Below are 21,131 nucleotides of genomic sequence, written 5' to 3' on the forward strand. Positions count from 1 at the left end.
GTAGGGAATTTTTCTGTAAGAACAGAAGAGTAGTGATAAACAGGTCCTGAAAAAAAACCCAAACGATAAAACTATTCTTTTTTTTTTTTTAATACTTCATCATCTTTGATTTTATTCCTATTTTGAGAGATTCCAGGAGGAGGATTCCATTTTACAGTGAGAGAGAATGAGGATCACTAAAGATGTGTGACTTTCTCAAAATTACCAAAAAGATTACTCCATAAAATAGAATGAATGCTATCTTCTGACTTCCAGATAAGGTCTAAGTACAACTCATAATCGTGAGTATATATAAGATAGGTGACTCTTACTAAAACTGTTGTTTATGAAAACATGAGACATTAATTACAAGCTAATATAATTGTGCATATGCTCTTGGCAGAAAGATTTGGATGAACAATGTCTGATTTTATTGATGGTTGCACTGGCCTAAAGCGTCTAGGTGTTTGGTTTGCTTTGTTTTTAGATCTCCATTTAAAACTTTGGAAAAGGGGACATAAAGGTTATAACAGCATCGTGTGCTTGATTCTGAAAGTCTTCTATGACAATTTATTTAAAAAAAACAGTTAATATATGAATTTAATAATGTTGTGCAGAAAATGTGGTAAGGCAGCTGGATCTCTGTCTCTTTGAATCTGAGTAATGATTTGGAAAATTGAGTTTTTTTTTTAAATTTATGTCATCAAATATCATTAAACACCTAGATGCATGTGTTGTTGTGCCAGGTCTTCTATCTATCACCATGGACCATATGTTTTCACACCAGAAATTACAATAATGTCTGCACATATTTTAGTCACATCCAACTTACAAAAAAAATTAACAAACAAAAAAACACAGTAAGATGAACTGTATTAAAAAAAACAGCAATGATTAGTTATAAATATTATACTGTTAATGTCCTTTTGGGTTTGATATAACACTCTAAGCTTGGAAGTAAATGGGAATGGGGACATTTCAACTGATTTTTTTCATTTTTTGTAAAGAAGATAACGCCCTCTGGATTAAATTTGGCTTTTCCCAATATAGGAAGCCTCTTGAGAGGCTTTCATTATTGGTAGCAGAAAAATTGGATGGTGTCAATGAAGATAAAAGTAAGCAAAGACGTAGTGGGAGAAGTGGGTTATCGTGATAGGATCACATCCTTAAAGCTGAAGGTGTTTTTTTGTTGTTGTTTTGCTTTTTTAAATTTTTTTGGCTGCACCATATGGTATGTGGAACTTCCCCGACCAGGGATCAAACCCACGACCCTGCAGTGGAAGCATGGAGTCTTAACCACTGGACCACCAGGGAAGTCCACGAAGGTGATGTTTTTAGATTGATTGATAGTGGGAGGGCAGTGGTATAGGCCTGGCAGCCAGCTTTGTGAAGGTAAAGCAGAGAAACAGCCAAGGAGCTGGAGCCTGGGGTGTTGACCATTCTTTAAGAATTTTACTCAAAAACTCTGTTTTCAATAAGACACTGCACTCCTGCCCTCACTTAAGTCTGGTATCATCTCCAGAGGCTAACCCTTTTGTCTAACTTTTCCAGGGAGTGATTTTCTAGGCCTCTGCTGAGTCCAAACAGATAATTTCCTATCTGCCCAAGTCTGGAGAGTGAAGCCTGCTGTCTAGTAACTACTTAAAAAGACTTTCCATCAATCCTCCTGTTTTTAATACCAGCTCACACTCCTGCCATTCAAGGAGACTGATTCTCCAATTTCTGAGCTTTCTTGGGGTTTATCAGTATGTAGACTTGCATCTCTCTGACATTCTTGATGTAGGGTTACATTTCAGATTCTCTGGTCTACTGAATCAGTTACTACTACTTCATGTGTCTCCAGATGATAAAATTTTTTTGACATCAGTGTTTTGCTTGTTGTCTCCTTTTCTATACTCTTTGTCCTTGTAGTTTATGCCAATTAAAAAAAAATTCTACTACATACATTTTAGTAGTGTTTTGGGAGGTGTGGAGATGAAGGTATTTAACTAGAAGTTTTCCCTACTCTCTCTTTAATCCTCTCCAATCAGACTTTCATCCCCACAAATCCACTGAAATGCCTTTGTCAAGGTTATGTCTTACTTGCCCTTTTAGGGCATATGATGTGGTTACCTCCTTCTTGAAATTCTTTCCTAACTTCTTGGACATATTCTGCAGGTGTCCTCATCTGATTTGTTGCTTCTTCTCAGTCTCCTTCACTGCATCCTTCTTCTTAAGAAGGTCAAGGTACTCAGACCCTCTTCTTTCCCCATTATAAACTTACTCCGTGGTTGATCTCCTCCAGTCCTCTGATGCTAAACACCACATCTATGCTGGTGATTCCCACATTTATTCTTCCTGCCCAACCTCTCTCCTGAGTTCCTGATTGTTTATGCAGTTGCCTATTGACATGGCCACCTGGTTGTCTAATAGGCATTCAAATGTTTTCTTCCCCAAAACGAACACTTGATCCCCTCCCTTCAACACCTCAACCTCCAGTCTTCCTCATCTCAGTGCATGGCCTCAATATTCACTCAACTTTTACACATTCATTCCATCAGCAAGCACCTTCATCTCTACCTTCAATGTATATCAAGTTGCAGTCACTTCTCCACCATGCAACCAGCCACTGTCATGCACTCCCCCGAATGTGTTTATCTTTTCTTCTTGTTTCCCCTCTTTTTTCTACAGTCAGTTCTACCCAGAGATGGTTTAAAAACTTCAACAAGTCATGTCACTCATGCTCAAGTCACACCAATAGTGCTCAATCTCCCTGATCTGGTCTCTCCTGGCCTCTCCAGTTCATTCGTTGCTCTTTCCCCCCTCACTCACTCCAGTCTAGTCCCAGTGACCATATTGCTTTCTCTCCATCATGTCACAGGTATTCCAAACTTGGGACTTGTGCAAACACTAATATCTCTGACCAGAAGGCACTCTTCAGATTTTGACCTAACTCACTCCAGTATGACATTCAAATATCTGCTCTCAAATAGTGCTTCTTCAAAGAGCTCTTCCAGGATTGCCTACCTCTTTTCCAGTCACTTTCTACTCCCTTCATTTTTCTTCATGTGATTTATCATCTCTTGATATTATTTAATATATTTACTTCTTTATTATCTATTTTCCTTTCTGGAATGTAACCTCCATGAAGGCAGAGAATTAGTCTGTGTTGTTAACTACTCATCCCTGGTACTTTAGAACAGTGCCAGAGAGGAAGTAAACATTTGTTGAATAAAAGAAAGAAGGGAGAAAAAAATAAATAAAAAATAAATAAAAAAAAGGGAAAAAAGGAAGGAGAGAAAGTGGAAGAGAGGGAAGCAATCAGACATGCGTAACTCACTCTGCCTACTCTTACCCTAGGCTAGGAGAGGATGTGGATATCTGAAATAGAAATGAAGGTTACCTGGGTTGATGAGAGAGTGAAGGTGGGATATGGTCTCAATCCTTATGGAGAAAAAACATGCCCCTCCCATGTTTCTCCTCTCCTCACACACTCACAATACTTCTGACACCACATGTGTGGGTTTTCCAAACATCAAACAATTCTCTGTGACACTAGCAGGGTGTCCTACAATTTGACTCAACTCTGGAGATAGTATCAGGTTCCACAGGTTAAGGGCTCAGTCCCACAAGTCCTCCCCCTTACCACACACACACTTCAGATGTCAGTTGCAGGTCCCAGGTTGTCACCAGTATTTCTAACAGACTAGCTATAAATCAGGGTTCCTATGACCCCCTCCTTGGGTCCCCCAATTTGCTAGAATGCCTCACAAAACTCAGGCAAACACTTATATTTACTGGTTTAATATTAAAAATATAATAAAGGATATGAATGAACAGACAGATGAAGAGATACATAGAGTGAGATCTGGAAGTGTCCTGAGCACAGGAGGTTCTATCCCTGTGGAACTGAGGAGCACTGACCTCCTGAAATTTAGATATGTTCACCAACCCAGGATCTCTCCAAGCTTGTACTACTAGGATTTTATGGACGCTTCATCACATAGCTATGATTGATTATAAACTACATTTCCAGCCTCTCACCCCTCCCCAAAGAATGCGGGGGTGGAGGGGTGCTAAAAGTTCCAAGCTTGTAATCACACATTGGTCTTTCTGGTAAGCAGTCCACATTTTGAAGCTATCTAGGAGTCCACTAAGAGTAATCTCAATAGAACAAAAGACAGTCTTATCATTCAGGGTATTTCAAAGGATTTAGAAGCTCTGTGTTAGGAAACAGGATCAAAGATTAAGCATCAGAACAAAATATGCTCCACAGGAAACTTTATTCAATATTCTATAATAACGTATATGAGAAAAGAATCTGAAAAGAATGGATATCTGTATATGTATAATTGAATCACTTTGCTGTACACCTGAAACTAACACAACGTTGTAAATCAACTATACCCCAATATAATTAAAAATTAAATGACAAAAAAGAACAAAAGATGCTCCTAGTGCTCTTGTGACTTAGGAAATTACAAGATTATATAATTATAATATAGATTTATATATATATAATACTTATATATTAATTACAAGATAAAATATCTAATTTTTAAAATTAGATATCAATATATATATATATTCCTTATTATTTCACAACCCACTTGGGCACTGTTCATAAATTTATAGAGAGGAAAGCTCAGTTGGGGTTTTGTTTTCAAAGCCTGTCACCAGTCCTTGTATGACGTAGATGGATCAGTAGACCTAACACGGTGGCAGTCCCTTTAGGGCAAAGTGGCCCTCATTTGGGGTTAAGACTGGATCCCCCCCAGGTCAGTGAGCTGAATGAAGGACTTGGAAGAGGCTCGCATTCACTGACAAAGAGAGCTTGCTGGAGTTCAACTGGGTTGGTTCTCCCTGCAATCACTACCAAAGACAATGGAGAAACAAGCCAACAGTGGACAGAGCACCCAAGGAGAAAAGGCATTGCCCTCGAGACACCCAGACACCAGCCATAACACACACTGGAAGCAACAGAAGCCCAAGGTACATGCCCAGGAACAGGAAAGCACATTAGCTTCCCCGGTCATTACATCCAAATGTCATCTTAGGGAGGGAAGTTTTGAAAGGGGAAGGTGATCTCTGAGACACAGCATTTTCCAGATGAGAGATTGAGCCTTTCAACCCTTGCACGCTGTTGGTGGACATGTAAATTAATACAGCTATAATGGAAAACCGAATAGAGATTCTGCAGAAAATTAAAACTAGAACTACCATATGATCCAATTCTGGATATATGTCCAGAGAAAACGAAATATCTTGGAGAAGTAGCTGCACTCCCATGTTCATTGCCACATGATTCACAATAGCCAAGATATGGAAACATCCTAAATGCCCACTGATGGATGAATGGATTAAAAAATGTGATACTGTAATATATATATGCATATCTGAATATTATTTAGCCATAAAAAAGGATATCCTATCATTTGCAGCAACATGGATGAATCTGGAGGGCATTATGCTAAGTGAAATAAGCCAGACACAGAAAGACAAATACTATCAATACATGTTTGTCCTGAATCAAAGCAGCAAAACTTACACCAAAATATAGAATTATGTAGCAGAGCCGCATAAGTCAACTCACTAAAATTTGAAAGCATGAAAAATAAATGTAAATGTTTAGAACAATTCTTCAGGACTCCTTCATAAGCCCCTATGTGGTGACTAGGAAAATTAATTAAATGTTTAGATCAATTTAACTTAGTTCAATCAGATATTTTTCCAGCTTTATTGAGGTATAATTGAAAAATAAAATTATATATATTATAGAAAGGACAGTGCAAGGGTATAAGCCTAGGAAGAGACAAACATAACACAATAAAATGCATTATATTACACAAGGTAATTACTGAACAACAAGATCATGGCCAAATGAATAAGGAAAACTATTTGGAAAGGTTCATCTAACACAGGCCTTGACAAACACAAGTGTCCAATAAATAAGGTCAGTGAAGAAACAAAACGGTGGGTAGGCAGTGCAGATGACTAGTGTCTGTTTCAGAGAGCAACACACACAACATAGAATCTGCCGTAAGAACGTGGACTGAGACCTTGACCTTCAATCCTGAATTGGTAGAGGAGTGCTCAGTTCTAACACTCCTAGAACTGCAAGTGTACAGAAAGAGAAGGAGAAGTGAATTCAGGAGGCATGTTTGGGGGAATTGTTGAATGCCAGGACTGCAGGTCTGATAGCAGATTAGACAACCATGAGCTTGACAATGGAAGGGAGCCAACGAAGTGACTGGTGACGTCAAGTTGAAGGTTTTGTTCAAATAATTTGATTGGTTCTTAACATACGTACATCCTGTAACACCAATGCTCGTAATTTTTTTTTGTTTTGGCTTAAATAGAAGAAAACATACCTCACAAACATGAAACCATGATGAATGCAGTATTTCCCTAGAACACAAAATACTATTTCCCAACTCTGTGTGGACTGCTCCCTGGTTTAAGTAATTTTATACAAGTGGAGGAACTTTTTATTAGGTCACCAAAGACGTAATTACCTTGTACCACCGTTATTTGTTATAAGAATGAAATCAGACATGGGATTTAGGAAGAAATTTTTAGAAAATTAACTATTTATTTGGACTGGAGAATAACACAGTTGCCATAAGAGTAAAAATCTCACGAGTTGTTTCTTTGCTCACTAACAATTTAATGACATTAAAAAAGAAAAAAATGTCTTTCATACTTTCAAAATAAAAGGAACCAAGATCTGATCTAAAATGCAGAGCATAAAGGGACAGGAATGGGATTTAATCTGTAGAACAATTCTGAAAAATAATATTTGTGACTAAAAGAATACGGCTTCTGTCCTCAGGAATTAAAAACAAGAGGAGAAATTTGTAGCCCTATGTGTAAATGCACGATGCACTTAAGTAGTAATTCTGAGGATTTCAATAAATCATCTTATCTTCAAAGGCAAGAGAAAAGAAATATTCCTTCAGCATTTTCTACGTCTTGGTGCAGATGGAAGAGAGAACTCTTTCCAGTGTTCCTCAAGCCTGAAAACAGCCTCACGGTAACAGGACATCATTAAAACTAACTGGGACCTACGAGGAATGCATTTGGCAACCAGATTCAAGCGATGTTTACTCAACTGACTTGGAGACATAAGAGACAGATTCAAGGTTCTGGCTGCTTTGACATATTTACTTGTAAACCTTTGTGCATCACATAACTCCATGAATCCCCATTTCTTCATATTAAAGTAAAAGAATATTAATTCCCTGTACCTCCTGAGTTTTGTATGTGTAAACTAAAATATCATATGTATGGTAATTTATAATTTCATAGACATATAAATATAACTGTTATTAACTTTCTTTAGGTATCAATCCTGTATGAGGTATGACAATTCAGGTTATTGAAGGAGAACCCAGAAAAAAAGTAATCCTTTTTTTCTTCTTTTTTTTTTTTGGCCACGCAGCGTGGCTTGTGGGATCTTAGTCCCCTGACCAGGAATCGAACCCGCACCCCCTGCAGTGGAAGTGCAGAGTCTTAACCACTGGATGGGCCAGGGAAGTCTTCTTCTATTTTCTAAACCAAGTTATGAAATTCAGTATTTAGAGTAGAAAAACAGTCATTGTCTCAAACCATACACATTTCTTAATTGTCAGCTAATCAGGAGATGTTACTGAAGGATTCAATGGCTCAAGAAGGAAAGAGAGCTCAGTGAATATAACTGTGTCTTGTGTGTGTGTGTGTGTGTGTGTGTGTGTGTGTGTGTGAGTGAGAGAGAGAGAGAGAGAGAGAGTGCAATCTGTAAGCCGCAGGAGTTGTCACCGCCTAGCTGATAGGGAATGATGGTGCTCGGCTTCTGTCACCCTTGTTCCTGGTCTTTCTCTCTCTGCTCCCAGAACTCTTGGGGTTAAGGCAGGTCTGTGTCATATTCACGGCTGTCTGGTTGGCATCTACCCTGGTGCTGGCACATACTGACCATCCTTAAATGTGAAACTTCACTGAGTAAAGCTTAACTCACCTGCTTTTGTCTTCTTTGTCAGCTCTGCTTCTTCTGCCCAATTCTCCAATTCACCCTGTACAATGACACCAAAGTGGTTGCTTAAAGTGCAAAAATTCATCATGACAACGCAAGGCTAAAAATCCACCTTCACGTCCTGGGCGTCTAAGCCTTTTCACTATCCATCCGCAGCCTGCTTTTCTGAACCGATTTCTCGTACTCTTCTCATAGGCTCTGCTCTCTGTTCATGCTGGGGTTACTTGCAATTCTAAGAATACTGCATAGTCTTTTATTTCTCTGGACTTTTGCACACGATATGCTTTCTGCATGATAGCCTTCACCCTCATGCATCTATGAGAGTTAGCTCTTCATTTTAGATTCTCTTCAGACCTCTCCCTGCAACTCCTCTAACCTTACTGTTTTCATGACACACACTGGAAGCTATTTCGCCTGCTTACCACCACTCCGCCCCACGGCAAAGACAGACATCGGGAACCTCTCACAGCGTCCTCATGGGATACAGGATCAGAATAGGTCTTCGCACCCATTAAAAGTTGTTTAGCATTACCATATAAACTACATGTGCCGTCAGGCTCACAATACTGCATCACTCACAGGACACAAATGGGCATTGTATTCTGTATACATGGTGTCCCGTGCAACACAGGGACCCTCTTTTCTATCTCTGCTATAACCATATGGATGGAACTCATTCTACTCTTTTAAATATTTGTATGCTTGAATGTCTTTTCATCTAGATTGTCAACTTCTCTAAGTCAAGCATGTTTCACTTTGTACCTCCAGCACTAAGAGTAGTGAATGACACATAGAAAACAAACACATACACACTGGTTGAATGAATAAACGAAGGCAAACGTAATTTAGTCGAAGCTGTTATGTTTAGATCTAAATAATGGAAAAATATAGGAAACTTATGTAAACTCCATTAGAGGTTTATTCTCTTTATATTTCTGTATATGATAAAAAGAGTGAGAGTTTTGGTACACAGCTCCATACATCTTAGTATCTGATCAATGATGTCTCTGTGAGGCAGTGAGATATTCACTAATATTTCTCAGGAGTGAGTTAAATGTATCTATAAACCACTAAGAAAGAATAGAAAATATCTGTGTTGACAGATAAGGCCTTCTTGGTGAAGTAATCTTGTACTTTTCTAGTGGGTAAGTGCCCTCAAGGGATTCCTAAGGAGGTATAGTAAATATCTAAGATGGGGCAGTGGAGGAGCAAAAAATTCCACTTACAAGGAATATGAAAAAAAGTAAGGATGAGAATAATGTGGATGTAAGATACTCTTCTTTTAAAATCAGGTAGATAAAATTGATTTACTTTCTGAATATAAATGCAATTTTTATTAAGTTTTACAAATGTGAAGATGCCAGTATCACTGGATCTAGGTATGCATGATCATATGTACTCTATTGATGTGCTAATATATCCATGTTAAAATAGAGAAGGCCAGCACTCTAAGCCTAAGCCCTTAGCATCTCATGCCTGGACCACTGTCATAGCCTCCCGGCTGGACTCTTCCCTTTCTCCTTTGACCCAGCAGGTTAGTCTGTGCTCTCACACCAGCCACAATGATCCCTTAAAAATCTACGTCAGGGCCCTCCACTTCACTGCTAAAAGCCACCGCCATCAGCCTCCATCTCACTCAGAATAAGAACTGACCAAGGTCTACAAGGCTGTGCACCCTCCAGCCTCTGCCCCCTTCTCATCCATGTCCTTTGTGTCTCCCTGGTCTCTTCTAGCAATATTGTCCTTCTTGCTCTTTCTCAAAGATGCCTAGCGTACATCCACACCAGGGGTGTGTATCTGCCCATTTTTCTGCCTGAAAGGCTCTCCTCTCAGCTGTTCTGTGACCCATTCTTTCATTTCAGTCACATCCATTTTTCACAGAGGCCCTTCCTTCCTGATCACCTACCTCCTACAACTGTTGCCCCTGTTTTGCTTTTCTTCCTAGAATTTATCACATAAGATGTATTACACATGTATTTGCTTCTGTGTTTACTGTATGTCTCCTTGCACAAGAATATACATTCCATATGAGCTAGAACTTAATATGTCACCCTGCTGACTGCGCACCCTACGCCTAGAACAATGGCAGGCACCTGGTCCAGGCTCCAGAAATATTTGCTGAAATTTGCAAAACCAGTATAATTGATTGTGCTGATGATCGTACCACTCTATCAATATATTAAACATCACTGAATAATGCACTTCAAATGGATGACTTCTACACCAGGTGAATGACTTATATCTCAATAAAGTTATTACAAAAAATTAGGAAAGGCAAAAATTTAGACACGATTATATGCTTTGTTATTTATCTAAGAGCTTCAGGATTTTCACAGGAGGTACAGGGCTGTTCATTTATAAATAATGTATCTTTAAAGTAAATTGTTTATCAGTGGGTGTTCATCAGCCCGATTTCTTCAGGTTACGCTTTAAAAATCCAACCATAGAGAGAAGTTGATTTGCATGTGGGATTTTAAGATTATCATTTGAAATATCTATACATGTGTTAAAGACTGGTGAAGAAACTTCAAAAGGTGAATTATATTTTTAAAATATTTTAATAGCTTGGCTTGCAGTGAGAGGCAGTGGGGAGAACCTTATCACAATCTGTCAGTATTCAGAAAAGCCTAGTTGTCATACTTTTACAGTTCACTGGAAACATAACTGCAAAACCAATTTAACAACATCATTATTTACCAGATATGACATATTTTGGAGCCAATTTTCCTTAGTAAAGATCACCTAGAAATTTATATCACTTTGGAGATGAAATAATGATTTGTTTGGCTTTTATTTAGCCATGGATAAAACAGAGAAGTTAGAGCTATAATTTTATGGTTGAAACATTCACCTTTCTGGTTCCATCATGAGGTGAGCAGGGCTAAATAAAATATCCTCATGACAATTAAGTTCTAGGTCTTAACTGGAGGTAAATTACCACTTTCATGTTCACACTTGACATGCAGAAGAGCAAGTTTCTATGGGTTTCTTGAGACAATGACTTTCTAGGTTTTTTAAATGACTGGATATAACTACTGGAGTTAAATGACTATTTGGGGGAAGACTTGTAACAGATTACCATTAATATTCCATTGCGTGTGTATATACTATGTTTCGTTTATCCATTCCCCTGTTGATGGATACTTGGGTTGTTTCCACCTTTTAGCTATTGTGAATAATGCTGTAATGAACACTGACATACACGTGTCTGTTCAAATACCTGCTTTCAATTCCTTTGGGTATATACATAAGAGTGAAATTGCAGGGTCTCATATGCTTGTTTTATGTTTACCTTTTTTTAACAACTGCCAAACTGTCCTCCATAGCAGCTGCAGAAATTTGTCTTTTAATATTCTGATAATCGCATTACAATATAATTGGTTTTTACCTAATCCTATGTATTTTCTTGTATGCATTTGGAGACATTGTTCTAAGGAGGGCCCCAGAGGTTTCCCCAGACTGCCAAAGGGCCTCCGTGGCCCCAGAATGTCCAGAACCTCTGCACAATGCCTTTTCTTTCATCTAAGGCAAAATAATTTAAATCTATAAAATCCTGGCAGGTGTTTGGTGTCAGGAACTAAAATGAATAATAATTACAAAAATAGTGATTTTGCATTATCTTGCAAGTTCAGTACAGATCATCTAGACTAATAGCATTAAAAAAATGCTTCCAGAAAAAAAAAAAAAAAAGAAGAGCAAGCTTCTGAAGCATCTATCTCAGAATTAAACTATATCGTTAGGCTACTAGAATATGTAAAATAGAGTTGTAAAACCTGTAGTCATTTTTGTGGTATTGTCTTTTCTGTGAAGATGCTTAAGAGAAAGGATAAAAGTTTTACAGATATATATATATATATTTTTCAAAATGACACTGGATGATTTCATACCCTGCAGGTTGGCACTTCCTGCCGTATTTGTTATAGCAATTTTTACTTTGTTATATATAATTTCTATTTCCTTTGATTTGCCTAGTGTTCCTTGAGGATACTGTTCTTAACAAGACTTCAGACAGCAGCTGCTTTTCTACTTTAATACTACTTTAAATATTTATTTATCTATTTATCTACATGCAATCTCCCCTGTGGACCATGAACTCCTGAGGTCTGGCCTCTGCCTTAATCATCTCTATGTCCTCAGGATTTTACTACAGTTATTTGGAATAGAAGACCTGCTGTGGAAAATAATGTCCTTTCCTTATTCCTAAGTTTCTTCACCCATTAAAAAAGGAGTCAATTGAATAAATGATCTTATAATTGCACATCTGACTTGGGCGTTGGACCAGATAACTTCCGCTTGCTCCTCTAGGTCCACTCCACCCTTTTAAAGCCTGCTCTCTTCTCTAGAAAGCTGATCTACGTGAATGACAGCTGCAGGCTGCCTTGCTTCTGGCTCCTAGTTGGGTGTGGCCACAGGACTCATGGGCCAGGTTTCAGAGATGGGAGTAAATGAAGCTCAGCACTTATTTATCTGGATCCCTTTCTGTCTTGTAACCTCAGTCTGAATGTGTCCTTCAAGCAAAGGTGACAGTCCCTCTCAAGCCCTTTCCTCAAGACTGTCCCATTCTAGCTTCCAGAAACCCCTCCACTAGCCTATTCAGGCCTACAGACTATAGTGACTTTGCAGTCACTAGTAGGGGATGCTGAACTCATCCCTGTGTTTTCCCTATGTCTTATCTTTAAGCTTTGTAAATAGGTCCTTAATAAACCTTCTCCATCTACCCTGATTTGTGTGTGACTTTTGTTTCCTGCTGGTGCACTGGCTGTTATAGATAATATAGAATTACCTCTCATAATACCAAGATAATTTTCGCTATTTCAGTATATATGAATAGGTATATTTTATATGTATATGCGTATAGATTATGTATGCGTCAAGTTTACTTGTGTTTATATCTATACTATGTATAATCATTAAGATATACTATTCCTGATGACACAAATGCTACCTCGGTGTGCAGTTTAATGGACTAGTGACCACAGTTCCTGCAATGGATAATCATCCTTCAATCACATCTGCCAGTCTTTGCAAAACATCACTATGTTTTGGATCTGTGCTTAGCCCAAAATTTTGCTCAAAATGAGCCATCCCATTCTTGAGATGTATTTTTTCATGTTTTAACGTTTAGCTTGTCACCTTTCTTCAGTTTGAGTTCTCTGATTTGCCCACAGCATTTTCCCCTTGAACATACTGTCCTTAACAAGGGCTGCATGCAGCCATTACATTTCAACTTAAAAATGTATAAAGTTATCCAAATTGAGCAAGGAAAGTGACAGAGGTCTCTTTCACCTCGATAATAAAGTCCTGTCCTTCAAATGTGGAGGAAGCTGTTGGAATGTTGTACTTGCTTTATTGAAAATATTCAATTCTCTTATAAAAGACAAATAAACAGGAATGATGAAACTCATAAGAATGTTAAGCACCAATAGTGAGAAAGCTAGTAGCTTATAAGAGAGACAAATCTCCTAGGAAGTGTTAAGCATGAATATGAATAAGCAAGCAGCTTGTGACACACAGGCAGAATTCAAAAGAGATATTAGTGATTTCTCAGATGTGTTAATGGCAGAATAAGTGGAATACATGATACAAGTGTTTCTTCTAGATAAGAAGGGATAGAGACTAAGCCTTAAGACATGATTCTCTCAGCTCAGTTATGCTCTCCCTAAATTGGCTGCCCATTCGTAGCACACATAATAGCCCTATTCTGGCCCCACGTACGCTCTGCCCAAGAAAAGCAGATAAAAGCCTCACCTGTTCAGTGGGCTCACCTGTGAACTCTTCTGTGGCCAGACACCCTTGCCTGATTCTCTCAAATACAGCACACGTATCCTGTTGCTCCAGGCACCACCTGTTGGTCCCCTTTGTTCAAACATCAATTCTAGTCTTCAAAACTATACTGCCTATGGGGAAGGGTGATGAGGCAGAGAGAGGCGGGGGGTGGGGGGGAAGAGAGAGAGGCATAGACTAGAGAGGAGAGAGGGAGAGAGAAGAGAAAGAGGTGAGAGAAGAAGCAAAGGGGACTCCTAAATATTGCTAATCTAGAATCTAGGATTCAGGAAGAATGGTCCTTCTATCATCTTGCATCCTCTCCTACTTCATCTTGTTCCTCTATTTCTTGCTATGAGTTTAAAACGGATTTACTTTCTGTGTGATTGGAGAATCTTAATTTCAACTATGAGCCTTTCTGTTCTACGTCCTCTAAGATAACTTTCCTAGAAGTGTTCTGGGAAGCTACTCTCACATCAAGGGAATTTTCCACATAACAGTTGTACTTGCACTGAATAAAAGTTGCATGCCATTATTTTTGTTCAGAACTGCCACAGGATTTCAGTCCTTCTGTGTGAATTCTCTGGGGTTATTACTTACTGTGACCGCATAATGTATTTTTTCAAGATGGCTGACTCATGCCATTCCTCCATGTGGTGCTAAAGCTCATAACTTGGCCCCAATTCTCTTCTAGAACAAGTCCCTATGCTGACACTATCCTATTCAGTGAAAGCAGTAGTTTGCAAATGAAGCAACAGACAAGGGGTTAATCTCCAAAATATACAAACTGCTCATGCAGTTCTATGTCAAAAAAACAACAACCCAAACAAAACGTGGGCAGAAGATCTAAATAGACATTTCTCCAAAGATATAATATGGCCAAAAAACACATGAAAAGATGGTCAACATCACTAATTATTAGAGAAATATAAATCAAAACTACAATGAGGTATCACCTCACACAGGTCAGAATGGCCATAATAAAAAGTCTACAAACAATAAATGCTGGAGAGGGTGTGGAGAAAAGGGAACCCTCCTGCACTGTGGGTGGGAATGTAAATTGGTACAACCACTATGGAGAACAGGTTCCTTAAAAAACTAAAAATAGGACTACCACATGATCCAGCAACCCAACTCCTGGGTATATATCCAGAGAAAACCATAATTTGAAAAGATACATGCCCCCCAATGTTTATGGCAGCACCACTTACAATAGCCAGGACATGGAAGCAACCTAAATGTCCATCAACAGAGGAATGGATAAAGCAGATGTGGTACACATATACAATGGAATATTACTCAGCCATAAAAAAGAACAAAATACTGCCATTTGCAGCAACATGGCTGGATGTAGAGATGATCATACTAAGCGAAGTAAGTCAGATGAAGACAAATATCATATGATATCATTCATATGTGGAATCTAATTAAAAAAATGATACAAACGAACTTATTTCCAAAACAGACACAGACTTACAGATATTGAAAACAAACTTATGGCTACCAGAGGGGAAATGTGTGGGGAGGGATAAATCAGGAGCTTGATATTAACGTACACACACTACTATATATAAGATAGATAACAAACATGGACCTATACTGTAGAGCACAGAGAACTCTACTCAATATTCTGTAACAACCTATATGAGAAAAGAATCTGAAAAAGAATGAATATATGTATAGGTATAACTGAATCCCTTTACTGTACACCTGAAACTAATGAAACATTGTAAATCAACCACACTCCAATAAAATTAATAAAAAAAAAAGAACGCAGTAGTTATCACCTTTGGTAGCCCACTGGAATTACCTCAGGGGGAGTTCAGAAGAATGAAGATGTTGGTGTTTTCCCCCAAAAGACTCTAATATAATCCACCTGAGATGTGGCCTGTGCACCAGGATTTTAAAAGCTCCCCGAATCATCCTAATGTTAGCAAGGTTTGAGGATCACTGCATCTAACCCACTGATGTAATGACATTTAGCTTCCTTAGGCAGTTTTTAAGTACAACAAAAAGTAATAAATGAGGTTCAGAAAAATTCACCCCAGTGGTTGTCTTGTTGAGTGGTTAATAAAGTGACCTGGGGAAAAACTGCACATCTAGTTAGCCCAGAGTTCAGACCCTGTGACGCAGATTCATTGAGGCCCCAGCTGCTCTTTGGCACCAACTGGTAGGAGGAGTTTGCAACAGCTTGATATCCGGGGATAATTTTAGGGGTTCTGTGGCTGAAAAAACTTTAAGGAGAGGAAAAATAATTTCATCAATCTTCTCCTCATTTGGAGCTTATTTTGTTGATTTGGTTTGAGATCTTGGGCTGAGAGAACACAGCTGACCCTTGAATGACACAGTTTGAACCGTGCAGGTCCACTTACATGGGGACTTTTTTCAGTAGTAAATACTACAGTATTTACTGCATGATCTGAAGTTGGTTGAATCTGCAGATACAGAACCCCAGATACAGAGAAGCCATGGATAAGGAGGAAGGAGGATATGGAGGGCCAACTATAAATTACACTTGAACTTTCAAGTGCATGAAAGGTCTACCTTCCTAACCCCTGCATTGTTCAAGTGTCAACCATACTAGGAACAAAAGACCCTTCCTGACTCTGATATTCCAGAAACAGTGTCTACTTTCAGCATTCTCTGGGGCTAACACATATGGAAGGTTTGCCTCCTATTTTTCCTATTACCCTTACCTTGCCCTCCATAAGCTCAATTGCATTACCTGCAATAGAAAATAGGAATGCTTGTCCATTTCTACTAAAACAGGTGTATGAAATAGGGAGCCAATGATCAATCTTCTCATAGGTAAATTCACAGTTTTGCACAGCTTCACTATATTTGCAGTCACCAGTATTTTCACAGGTAACCTTTGTCACTATGACATCATCTGTCCTTATTGGCTACCAAGTGTACATTTTTTGTAAAATCTTCTAAAGAAAAATCCAAACTAAATCCACAAGATGACATCATTTTGCTTGAAAAATGACTGATAAATCTATTTATTCTCAATGTTTTGGTTTTCCTTGTTCTTTTTTTTTTTTAATTTACTTTTTCTCTGTCAACTTGCTTTCATGTGCTCCTAAGTGATTTCCATTCACTGCTTTTTATGATGAGATTTTGTAATTTGTGACTTAAAAAAATATTAATAAAAAGGAAAACTTTTAAACTCAAGGATTCAAAGAGCATTTACGTTCATTACAGTTTTATCTTTTTATCATCTGAAATCTGAAGTTTTGTTAGTGAGACAGGGTGACTATGAAAACCACATGAATTTTGGAGGCAGATTCTAAATTGAGGTTTGCATCCTTGTTCAGTTACTCTATAAGCTCAAGCAAGCTATTTATACAACTGCAAAACAAGGCTGATAATACCACATTCTCAAGGTTGTTGACAGGAATATACACATATATACATACAGATACATGCATCTATATCTACACTTATAACTATATTTATCTAGCTATCTATATAGTGCTTGGAACATATCAATGCTCCAAAATGATAGTTACTAATAGATTGCTGACTCTGGACTGAAGCACGACTGACGATCTGGGTGATGGGTTGGTGGAAACACAGATCTTGGCAACTATTTTCCAGACATACTTTCACAGTTATTTTAAGTAGAGGGCACCAAAATCTCAAAAGAGGAAAATTCCAAAGACAAGTGTGGCAGCTAGAATACAGATTGAACATAATGGACACATGAGACTTTCCCCTTGACTGATGATTAAGGGTAGATGACTTCTTATAATTTTTAACATTGCAGATGAAGTGATACAGCCTACTCTCTTGGAAACTTTAGTTAAAATCTTAATGTGTCTGAGTGATCCGTTTTATTTTAAAGTTTACTTCACTTCAGTTTTTTAAAATATTTACTTCAGTGAAGGATACAAAAGATGATTAAGATACAGTTCTTGGGCTTCCCTGGTGGCACAGTGGTTAAGAATCCGTCTGCCAATGCAGGAGACACGGGTTCGAGCCCTGGTCCGGGAGGATCCCACATGCCACGGAGCAACTAAGCCCGTGTGCCACAACTACTGAGCCTGCACTCTAAAGCCTGTGAGCCACAACTAGTGAGCCCACACGCCACAACTACTGAAGCCCACACGCCTAGAGCCCATGCTCCACAACAAGAGAAGCCACCGCAATGAGAAGCCCATGCACCACAACGAAGAGTAGCCCCTGCTCGCTGCAACTAGAGAAAGCCCGCGCGCAGCAACAAAGACCCAACGCAGCCAAAAATAAATAAATAATTTTTAAAAAAACAAAAAAGGACACGGTTCTTGACCTCATTGGATTTGTAATCTCAATAGGGAAGCAAGATATACACAAGTGAATGAGTTTAGATGTGGCTACAAAATGGTGTATGATTATATGTTGATAATTGACATAGATAAATACAGATAAGGTCTTGAAGAGAGACTTTCAATGTGGGTTGGAATTATTCGAGAAGTTTTTCTAGAAGACACATGAGTTGAGCTGGCTTTAATATATTAAGGGTTAAGGGATGGAGGGTATTTTCTGATATCAAATGATTTGAACTATGGTTTCCTATCACACAGGGAGTCATTAAATTATATTTTACTTGCTCTAATTTTTCTTAGAGTTGCAGGGTTATTCATTTTTAATGCCTAATTTTCAGGGTCTGACATCAAAGGGAGATACTTAAGGAATGTTCTGTTGCCTTAGCGCTGAGCACCTTGCTTAGCAGAAGTGCCACACAGCTTCTCATTTGTAAAACTATATGCATTTACAGAGAACTTATTGCAGTAGCAAGGCACAAAAATTCTTTCAATTTAAATTATCTTCACACTGAGAGCTAAACTTTAAAATGTCTTAATGAAGAAAAACCCATGTGACCACCCAGGCTATTCCTCGGTGCTGTCTTTCAATGTCCTCTTTCCATTTACATAACTAATTCTTCACTGGCAGAAACAGATCACTGCGTGATTTTTGCTGGAGGAAAGACATGGTAGGAGATCTTTGTAAAGCACACTTAGGTCTCTGAAGGTTTGAAGTTAAAATTTAATGTTAATAAAGGGAACTGGTTTTATACTTATTCTGACTGAAATTAAAATGAATATTGGATATTTCTGAAGGGATCTTGTGAAACAATGCTAGTGGAAAAATTAAGAACTTAACATATACACACATACACATACCTTTACGGCCGAAATGGCGTGGGAACCAATGAAGCTCAGTAAGTAAGCTGTCAAACCCATCAGTCTAGATTGGCTTTCATTTTAAATGCATTTGTTCTTATACCATTGTATCTGGGGAACACGTACTCTCTGTGCCACAGAACTGAAATTAAAGCTCCTTTCTTTTAGTTGAATGCTTTCTCTCAATGTAGCCTGAATCTGGATATGAGGACAAGATTGAAGATAGACTCGATTTAAATATTAAATACTATTTTAAAATTTTCAATGTAGATTGAGAGTCGTTAGCTTCTGTTACAGTCAAAAGAAACAAAATGAGATAAATACAGAGCAGTGTTGAGAAGAGTATAGGGTCAGAGGTTACATGAGCTGCTCAGAGATTTTGGAGGACTTCTGAAAGACAGGATGGTAAAAGAATTCTATTTATATTAGTTTCCCAAGGCTGCCATAACAAATTACCACACACTTGGTGACTTAAAACAAATGAAATATTTTCTCTCACTGTTCTGGAAGCCAGGTGTCCAAAAGCAAGGTGTTGGCAGGGCCACGTTCCCTCTGAAGGCTCTAGGGGAGAACGCTCCATGCCTCTTCCAGTTTCTGGTAGCTTGTGGCTGCATAACTCCACTCTCTGCCCCCATCCTCACGTGACCTTCTGCCTGTGTCTCAAATGTCCCTCTCATCTTCCTTCTAAGGACACCAGCTCCGGGCCTTAGAGACCATCATAAATCCAGAATGGTCTCATCTTGAGAGCCTTATCTTAATTACATCTGCAAAGACAGTCTTTCCAAATAAGGTCACCTTCACACTTACCGAGAGTTAAGATCTGAACATATCTTTTGGGGGCCACTATTCAACCCACTGCACCATTACAGAATAAAACAGCACAGAGGAACCAATTGTCCCAAACTTGCCAAGGAGGAAGCATCAGAAATAGTGAAGGTAAGAACTATTTTTCAGGGCAAAGCCTCAAGAAGTTCTGAGCTCCATAGGAGTGACTGAGCAGAGCAAGAGTGGGACATGGAAGAGAAATCAGGGGAATGATGGACGTTCTACAGAGGAGCAACGACATCCTTCTTTACAGCTCTCCTGCCCCCCCCCCCCATCTCTTCCTATCCTAAGAAAAATCTGGCATGTGTGGCTTTTATTCCTGATCTTCTTACCAGTGAAGACCAGAAAATAATGCTCTCAGGTAATAAACATTCTTCTTGAGGAGGGTGAGTCTTTTGAGCTATTATTTGAGTTATTATTACTCCCTGGCATTTTAGGGAATATCAGTTGCTCCCCTTCTGCCTACTTTAAAGTTGTCCTGTGTGCCTGTCCACATGCGGAGTTCAGAACCAACCTCCCGTTCAGGAGAAAGACCTGCTGTTGAACAAATAACCTGCTCATATAAGCTATGTGTGGTCATCCATCCAGTACACACACAGGAGTAAAAAGAGGGAACCAGGGGCTTCCCTGGTGGCGCAGTGGTTGAGAATCTGCCTGCCAATGCAGGGGACACGGGTTCGAGCCCTGATCTGGGAAGATCCCACATACCGCGGAGCAACTAGGCCCGTGAGCCACAACTACTGAGCCTGCGCATCTGGAGCCTGTGCTCCGCAACAAGAGAGGCCACGACAGTGAGAGGCCCGCGCACCGCGACGAAGAGTGGCCCCCACTCACCGCAACTAGAGAAAGCCCTTGCACAGAAACGAAGACCCAACACAGTCAAAAATAATAAAAAAAAAAATTAATTAATTAAAAAAAATAGGGAACCAAGGATCATCAGACTTGTGAAGAAAAGTCAACACCATGGGAGAGAAAGATCAATTTTTTTTTTATAATTCATATCAATTATGATAATTTATAACACTTAAATAGTCCTTACTGTGTGCTAGAAACTGAATAAAACTCTTCAAAATAAAGCAAACAAACTTTGAAAAAACTCAAATTACTATTTTCAGAAAGATTTCAAGGAGCTATGGCCTTGATTTCCCGTATCTGTGAAATAGGGTGGTTAGAGGATTAAGTGAGTTCATAGATGGAAGCACCTAGAACAGGCTCTAGCGTGACTGCATCAAAAGAGCCACAGTCATTCGAGATTTAGATAAAAATCATTTTCTCGGAAAACGTTCTTTATATTATCTGTATCTCTCTGGGTCCAAGCAAGAGACAGACACGTGCCTTTGTAAACAAGGGAGAACCCTTCATATAAAGAATTATTAAGCAATGAGAGGACAACTCTAAGATGCGGCGAGGAA

This window comes from Eubalaena glacialis, chromosome 16 (assembly GCF_028564815.1).
Source record: "Eubalaena glacialis isolate mEubGla1 chromosome 16, mEubGla1.1.hap2.+ XY, whole genome shotgun sequence".
NCBI lineage: Eukaryota > Metazoa > Chordata > Mammalia > Artiodactyla > Balaenidae > Eubalaena > Eubalaena glacialis.